Source organism: Bacillus rossius, chromosome 14, assembly GCF_032445375.1.
Source record: "Bacillus rossius redtenbacheri isolate Brsri chromosome 14, Brsri_v3, whole genome shotgun sequence".
Taxonomy (NCBI): Eukaryota; Metazoa; Arthropoda; class Insecta; order Phasmatodea; family Bacillidae; genus Bacillus; species Bacillus rossius.
Window position 1 is genome coordinate 6,322,664 of NC_086341.1, and position 9,430 is coordinate 6,332,093.

Genomic DNA, 9,430 nt, shown 5'->3' on the forward strand with positions numbered 1-9,430 from the left:
ATGAAATAAAGGAAGAACCCTTTGTTTTGCTAAATCTACTCCAACCCAACCCTTCAGAATACTGGAATTATTATTATTTCTGGGTCGGGGCGATTGTCTTAGAAATTCGTTGTTTGGGAAAAATTTTGTTAACTGGGTGTAAGTTTTGTTACTGATGTGAACACATTGGTAAAGAGGAGCATATGATGAGAAACAATCTCTTGACGAAATATCTCGGCAGGCCAGCGCTGGATGATTGAGATGCAGTGAAATGTACCGATAGCCATCAACTCTTGACTTTGCAGTGCTTGAAGGCTTTCAGGGCAAGGGGGAGTGAACAGAACAAAATAAGTTTTTGTTTTGAGAGCTGAATCAGTACGGGCCTACGAAATACTTGGTTACCTTACTGCCTTCTTGAAGGTGACTTCATTTTGACTCCATTGAGATAAATACATCATCTCTGCCTTTCACTGCTGCTTGAGCGCTACGGTAGTAATCTTATTACATGATGTACCATAACTTGGAGTAATATGCACGATAATTTGTAACATTGCATTCAAATTTGTGTACCATAATAATTGTGCTTAAAGAAAAAATAAAATAACTAAAAATTTGTGGACATTTGGGAATAAGTGCAAAAATTTGTGAATAAATTCATTTACAAAGAAATTTGCAACTAGTTAGTTAAACACACTTGAAAACATATTTAACTTTAATAAAAAAATTTCACACTGTTTAATAGTGTTAAGTAATTTTCCACAAATCCGTGAGTCGTGAGTTTTACGGTTTTCTAGTCATCAAAGACTAGGTACTTTAAACAGTAATGTTTTTTTTTGCTGTAGGCCAGGTTATTAAAAATAACATATTTTAAATATAATTTGTACTGTATATGATATCTAATGTTTCTTTAGTATCTCAACCAAAATTAGCAAATTTTGATAATCCAACAAAATGCAAATTTGGTATGTGTATGGTCCCAAATTAAATGCCAGATTAAGGAAGCTTTCCTGTATAAGGCTTAAAGCTTACATAAAAAGTATACCTCTATACTTGTGCATGGCTGCAATAAATAATTGTAACTAAAATACACTATGAAAATTTGGTCTAACGAAAAAAGATTGGTTTCGGCACATACATTTAAGGTAAAAGTGGACATACAGATGCAATGACTAGTTCAATGTCTGACATTAAATGCATTGTAAACATAAAGTGATATGTGTGATTAAGGGTAATTTATGTAAAATAGAGATCAATGTCAAAAATGGAGTGACAATTGTTTTCTACTTTTAATTCTGTAAAATCTGTAAAATTTGTAAATAATACTATTTAGTAGTTTGCATGCATTCAAAATTTTTTGAATATAATGAAATAATGGTATTTATTCAACTTTACATTTCAAACTGAATATTTATTTTTATTATTTGTTAACATAATAGTCTACAGAATTGTAGATTTATTGGTTGTTACAGCAATCTGTAACAATGCACAAACTTTCAGAAATTCTGATTGGTTTTCTGCATCCATAGTACATATGTACATAGTTTTACACATATAATAAAAAGAATGTGATAATTATGTAAAAGTACTGTAATTTTATGTATTCAAACATTGGCTGGAAAAATTCAAACTTAAATTTTTTACTAGGTTGCATTTTCTCACATTTTACAGCACACTAGCACTATGTTTCTATATAAGGTTTACTGAGTATGTGTGTACCTATATTTCTTTTTCTATTTACAGCCTTGGGCATTGATTTTTCTTGGAATCCTGTGAGTTTACATTCAAAATTTAAAAAAAAATTAAAAAATGATGGATTTGATAATAAGTAGAAATTTATTTCTAAAATAATAAACAGTATTTGCAGAAACCTAATACTATCATTGAGCCTGCCATCAAGTATGTAGGTTGGCACCACTACAGAAGACTGAGCTGGACTTGTTTGGAAGAGTTGGGCTATAGCTTATAGTCCATGGATAAGCTGCTAAATGGACACTCACGACTTTACAACGTTAATTAGAACTAGTCATGTGCATGGCATATCAAGACTACACGAATCTGCACTGGTGGTGAACCTGCTAACTTTTGAAACTCTAAATCAAGAGAAAAAAAAATCCAAAAGCTTAAATTTTGGTGTACATCAAACACAACAATTTGGTTGCTTTAAGTTTCAAACAAAGAACATAATTGTTAAATATAACTATTTCACTTTTTATACTATCTACCACAATCACAATTTATGTTCAGAAAAAAAAAACCTTGATTTATGGAAGAGTTTTTTTATCTAATTTTTTCAGCTGAATTAAATCAAGTGGCACAAACACCCCGTTACAATAAGTCCCTTCAACATGTTTTTCACAACTACTGCCATGCCATTTTTTTTTTCCAAGCAAAACAACAGTATTGTAGTTGCAGGCCATTTAATTCAATTTTGGGCAGCAAATAAAAATTACTTTTTACAGCCTGTTGAAGCACTTAGCAATTAGATAGCAAAAGAATGCATTAGATAAATTTATTGCACATCTTACAAGAGGAGCGCATGACTTGGGAAATTCATTTCGGGATGAGACTTGGTTTATTAATAGTATACTAGTATATTTTCTCTTTTACGAACTTTAAGCCTATGCCAGACTGACAGATAGCCAAATTAGACAAATCACCATTGAGTACGAAACCTTAAAATGTTTGACCTTCTTTTACCTGAAACAGGGCAGGAAATTTAAAAAAAAAAAGGGGCAAATCAAATCACACCCAGTACTGTCAGACCAAATAGGCTTATAAGAATAGATATAGAAATTTCATAAATCTTTTGGTTGCAAGCTAGAATGCAAATGTTTATACTCTTCTACTGCGTTTATGATAGGACTGCAGTTACTTAGCTACACTCGTCTGCGACCACGAGTTAATAACTCCCAGTTAGGAGGGATGTAAGCGAATGAGGTATTGCCTATTAACAAGGATAAAAAAAGGTTCTCACTAAGAAACCAGCCAATGGAAAAGCAAACATGGGTTGAGCACATGTAGGACCTTCAATTCTACTCTGACTCCACGTGAACTTAGTATGTGTATATGAAGGTTTGTTTTCACGTAATTATTTCCTAAATTTTCTAAATATTCAATATAAATTTTTAAAAACATATATTTATTTGTATGCTTTTCATTACCAAGGAAATAATCACAAATTGTTCATGGACAAATAATCTACAGGCAGCATATATTTACACATATTGGAATTCGGCTGAATGCTGGAAAAAAATATCACTTTACTTTGATAATGGTAGTTTTTGTTTAGCTTCGTACTTTCCAGATAGAGACATTTGTTACCTATGGTAAGAATCAAGCATTATTTGTGATATGTTGTTTTTAACATGCTTTTCAACTACCTAAGTGTAGGGGCCTTCTTACATGAAACTGATTCACACATTTTTATTCTATTGCTGAGAGAAATAATCTCAAAATAATAATTAACGAAACCTAGAAAATGTTTAATAAAGTTTCATCCACATACAACTAATAGCTGAAATATTACACAAAATTGAAATGTTTGAATTGATTGCTCTTTTATATTAATCTTTCAATATGTAAGCTCAGAGTTTGTCAAAATATTTATGAAACTTTTTTTATGTATATGAGAAAAAGAAAAAATTTAGTTCTGTAAGTTTCAAAGCATAATAGGCATATTTTACATATAAATTTCTTTATTTATGAGTAAATGTTTTTGGTAAAATATCACAAAGGAATTGATTCTGTCAGATTACCTTTATTTATTAATAATAAAGCTCAGTGGTAGGCAAAAAGAACTGTTCATCCAGGACCACTTGAGTCTGTGAGAATAAATTGCATACAAATAGTGTAAATTTACCAAGTTCATTAATTAACTTGTTAACGTGTGTAAAAATACGCCAGATAGTTTATATCACTTAAAATCAGTGTTTTTGTATTTGCATGAAACATATATAACATGTAATTCTGCTTATCAAAAATAGTGTTCAGTCTGTAAGTGAGAAATAGATCAAAAGGACAATGTACTCACATAACCACTGCTCACTTGGATATCTCGATGAAAATAACACTGTATTTTATATCAACACACTTAAGACCAATTATAACACACTTTGTTATTGTAGACAGTCAATTTACTTGATTGCACTTAAAAACCAATGGTCTTAACACCAAGTCACTAAGTACTGTTACATTATTTTAGACGCTATAACATTCCTTTTCAGTTCATTTAAAAATTTACTTAAATTTGAAATACAGGTATCTGATTGGCTGGAGGGCCATACAGATAAATTTTTTCCAGACGTCAATAACACAAAGTGAACCGTCACTTACAGTGGTTTAGTGTGTAATGACAAAAATTTTAAATTAGACACACACTGAAAGTAACATGTTTAATAAAATAACAATATTTTAGTTTTAAACTGCCATGATCAATAGTTCTTAGAGGGGTCTAGGAATGGCGTTTGCTTTGGAGCAATGTTCATAGAGCTCAGCATATTATAGATACGACTAAAATTCAAGTACACAATACTGTTCATAATGCCGTAAGTAGTAAATGCATGATGTCAGAAACAAAAGTTAATAAATATCATCTATGATACACTGTTTTTTTTTTTTGCACACTATGCTCATACATATAAAGTTCTGCCGAATTACTGTTTTGTTTTTCCTTGAGCCGTTAGACTTTGCGTCAAGTCTCACTTGACTATATGTGTTCAAAAATGCCATTTGCGTGCTGAACCGGTATAGACATTCTCGGCATTTGAAATAGTCACCAAAAAGATAAAAGGGCATTTCCGGTAAGTCCTTCACGAGTTCTTCCACACCTTTTCCTTCCCTTTAATTTAGAATGGCGCCTCTTGCTGCGGTTGTAAGGTTTCAGCAACTTGCTTGCTTGCTTGCTTGCTTGCTTCATGCGAGAGAGTAATTTTTGACACAGTAATATATTAGCACTGTCCATTTTAAAAAAAAAAACACTGCATCCATGAGAAGCTTTTTCCATTATCCTCGCATACACATTTGAGTCACCATTTCCAACGAAATACTAGTATTTTAATCCATGCATTTCTACACTTTGGCAGAATCCTTCAACAATAACAAATCGTTCCATACCTGTGGATGGTCTTGTTCTATTACAATTTTTGTAACTTAAAGGTTGTATTGCTTCCCTCTGTTCTGTAATGGCTCGTTCACAATTATTTTTTTGTGTCCTGCATTTGGCCTCGGCCCCCTTTTGTGAGTGCTACATGCTCATCCCTGAAACAAACATGGCTGCCCCAACACCGCAGGGTATATTTTTCTAATATTTATGCCTAAGCTAGTTATCCTGTAAGATGGTGATGCACCCTGCGCCAATAAATGGCGCCTGCTGCAGAATGTAAATAATTGGGATTCATTGTGACATTACTCAGAGGAGTGGGTTTCCGCTCGTGTTGGAAGCATCCCGAGATTCAGAAATTAACATATTGCCAGGACAGACAGTGACATATTATGTATAGAACATGCTGCAAAGGCAAAATCTGTAAATATTGATTGTAATGATAATGTAACCGACTTGTATACTTATCAGAGATCCTTACCCCAGAGAAATCTATGGGAATTAAAGCAGGCATCTATAAATTGGTGTGGTGTGGTGTGGTGTGTGTGTGTGTGTCCGCTCTCCCCCCCCCCCCCCCCTACCACAACTCGCCCCCAGGAGCGGCCTTCAGGATTATGCTCTGGAATCCTTCTCTGGAGTGGCCCTCGGAATTTCGCTCTAGCGTCCCTCTTCCCCTGGAGCAGCGGCCTTTCAAGGATTACACTCTAGGGCCTTCCCCTTCCTCCTCTTTCCAACACTGGCCGCCGTTGCCGGGACATGTCAATTTACAATTTATTCCTGACTTTTTAAAATTAAAAACATACCTAGTACCTACTACTCATATCTTCAAAATCTACAATCTGTTTTTTTTTTTGACACTGTTATCACAAAAATTGAGGAAATCTGCAAAATTTTATTTTGCAATTAAATGGCTATCCTGCAGCCAAACTGAATTTTGTTGAAGCCCAGCCTTAATATTTGGCTCATCTCATTTGAAAGTCTATTGACCCATGCTTTATAGTGTTCATCCCTTAAAATAATAAAGGCTAATGGCCAGCCAATCGCAAGGAAAGAACCCTTCGAAAATTTAAGCACAGTTACTAGTTAAGTTTCACTCTGGCCAACAACCTAGGTGGTAACAAACTTGATTGCTGCCTTGTACTCTTGTAATTACCAATTTAAAAATTACCAAAAATTTGGCTGAAACCGGTTTTGTCATGACCTAAGCAGTTGCATCTCAATCAGTTTCTATTGAAACAGATAATGAAGTTAATTACTTTTGCTTGTCCCACTATGGTATTATATTTTTCTAGATCTAGCATTCTTATTTCTCTGCAATCCTTGAACAAATGTGCAAGTTTATTCTTTAATTTATGAAGTATGCTTTCTGACACATCTACTTTTTCACTGTCCTTGTGTAGTTAAAAAAAAAACTTTATATTAATTTAGTTATAAAAGCCCTGGAAGCTACTTAAGGAGGGCAAAAGATATAATATACTCAAAGGTACACAAGGAAGAAACTAAAAAAAATTTACTTCTCACAATAAGAAGTAGAAAATGGATCGAATTTGAAGTAATAAAAAAGAAGTTTGCCTAACTAGTACCCTTTTTATTGTTAGTTATGGTTTTCATTATTTTCTTTTAATAGTTTCAAATATTAAAAACTTGCACAGATCAGAATTAATGGGAGCCCTGGCCATCAGAATTGATCAATTACTAACAGATTAATCAAGCTTTTAAAAAACCCAAATGATTTAAAAAAGCCTATTTTAAGATTAAAGATTTGTTAGCCCAACCAGTGCAGCATTAAGTATATTCTGAAATAACAATATTCTATCGTTGACTGTTCACTGGCGGTGACCAGAAAGGGGAAAGATGCATAAAATTCAAGTCCATGTAAGAAGCCAACGCGAAAATTAGTTGAATTTCGTGATGGGCTTGAGCTGAAGAAAAACCTGCACTATTGCACAATCTCTTGGACCCCACTGGAAAGTGACAAGCAACTTGATTTGAGATGTCAGCACAAAAGTTAAGTAGGTAGCCAACTATAGGCAAAAGGGTGTTGAATTTTCACTTACCATTCTGGGGGTGGAATGAAGAAAATCATTCCCTTCGAAGCTGCCAGAGTGCTCACGGTAGCCACGCACCAGTCATACATGATTACATAGTAATCTGAACTAAAACAACCAGCAATCTATAAAAAAGAACTAGGTATCCTGACTAGGGATCATATCCCTTAAGTTATTCGTGGTGAGATAGCTTCCGAATAGTCTCGGGCAAAGCACTGGAGAGATGCGACCACGGTGACTATCAAGTCATAGGGCTACCTGGAGGTTGCGTTCAATGGGCTCGTTCTGCGCAAAAAAAAAAGTGGTAGCCTAACTTAAGGGTCATCAGAGATCACTCACACTCCGAAAGGCAGCATGCTCTGTCGGGGAACAGGTGGGACAGACACAAGGTTAGTCCACAAAAGTCCCGCAAGAGGGACTAGCGTAAGCCTGGCACTTATGAGACGAGCTGGTGCATGCTCTGTCAGGCTAAAAGAGAGCTAGAGAGATGTGTGGTGACGGCCGCTAGAGATTGCGGAACTTAAGTTACGCGGTTGTTCTATTCTCCGCGAGATGGCGAAGGCAAGCATTTTGCTGGCCAACGAGAAGACCTCGATTTAGGCTCGCCGGGAGCTGAGGTTAATGACCCAGTCGGTGCCCTGGCCGGAGTTCGTGAAAAAAAAAAAAAAAAAAAAAGGGAAGGGTGGGGATCTGCTGGCTTGTGAGAAATGTCTTAGGGCGAGCGCTTATATGTGCCCGACCGCTCTGGAACATTAGAATGGGACATGACTGGAGCTGCTAACCTAAGCTGAGCTCTGGGAAGTGAGCTGTCCTGGAAGGATACTGAGAAAAGCACTCTCGGTCACAAAGCCGGACACAAGTTTACATTTATCTATCACGGTTGTAATTGCTGATATATTACATTGCTCACGTAAATTCACGGTTAAAAATTAGTAATTTAATTGTCTGGAAACACGACTAGTGTTGTAAAATGCTTCAAGGTACATATATAGTTTGATAAAAATTTTATTACGGTCAAAGATAATTTAGTAGAGGTTGAAAACCCTGTCAAAGCATGCTAGTTGGCCGTTTTGGAACAATTAGTGCCAAATAATTCAATTGTAGAACAGTTTTACACATGTCACATTTGCCAATGTTTGTTAGTTGTGTACTCTTGAAACCAGAAAACAACTTGGGAAAAAGCATGACTATTCACTAGCATAATTTTGAGCATATTTCAAATTTTCTATTCTGCAGAGTTCCTTTATTATTGCATGTCAGAAGCACACCGTAACCGTAAGCTAACCATGATTATATATATATATATATATATATATATATATATATATATATATATATATACACACACACACACACACACACACACTAGAGTCCCGTTATAGCGAGGTGTCACGGTTCCAGGTTTGATCCTCGCTATAACCGAATAGGACAAATTTTGGCCCCAAAAAAAAAAAATTAACCGAAAATAGCATAAAAGTTGTGTTTAAACCTGTATAATTGGAAAATAGCAGGTTATATTAAAGAAGTCTTAATTTCTGTGAGCAGATGTGTGAATTCTCTTTAAAACGATACCCCATAAGTACGGATGCGATCACCGATTACGTAAAAATAACCAGAATACCCTACCAAATACAGTATTTGACCCTACCAAGCCACGTAAGTATAGCATCTCAGCAAGCGGCCGACGCAGCATTGTCCTGCTATCTATTGCCGACGCGGGCTGTCTGCTGGCAGCCATGTTGGTTCGGGATGTAGTTAACAGGTGGTGCTAGTGTAGCGCGACGATTTAATTCCTTACAAAAATGCAGGAGTGCTGCTGCGGCAACGCACGTACGCCTCAAACGTAATAGTCGCTGGAAAACTATACTTTTCATTTAAAGAAACCTGTCAACTTTTTTAGAAAATAAATTTGGGATTAAACTCAAACCGTCACCACCCCTTTCTCGGACAGATACCCCAACAACTGACCGAAACAAAAGTTACAAAAAAACTGCCCCAGCGATTCGGAAATAAATACGGTAGTGCCGACTAGAGGTGTAAAAGTAACGAAAAAATGCGTAACCGTATGTATTCGTTACTATAACAATTAGTACTCGTTACTATCGTTACGTTACTCGTTACTTCTGATACCGCATAATTTGCTGTTATGTTGCAGCAACGAATCCAGTCGTATTGCGTACGCGTACAGTATGACGTCGCGTAAATAATAATAAATAGAATATAAACAATTAATAGTTTTTGTTAACCAAGAAACAATTAAATCTCATTAGAGCGGCTTTTTAATATTATCTCTTTTAAGATAGCA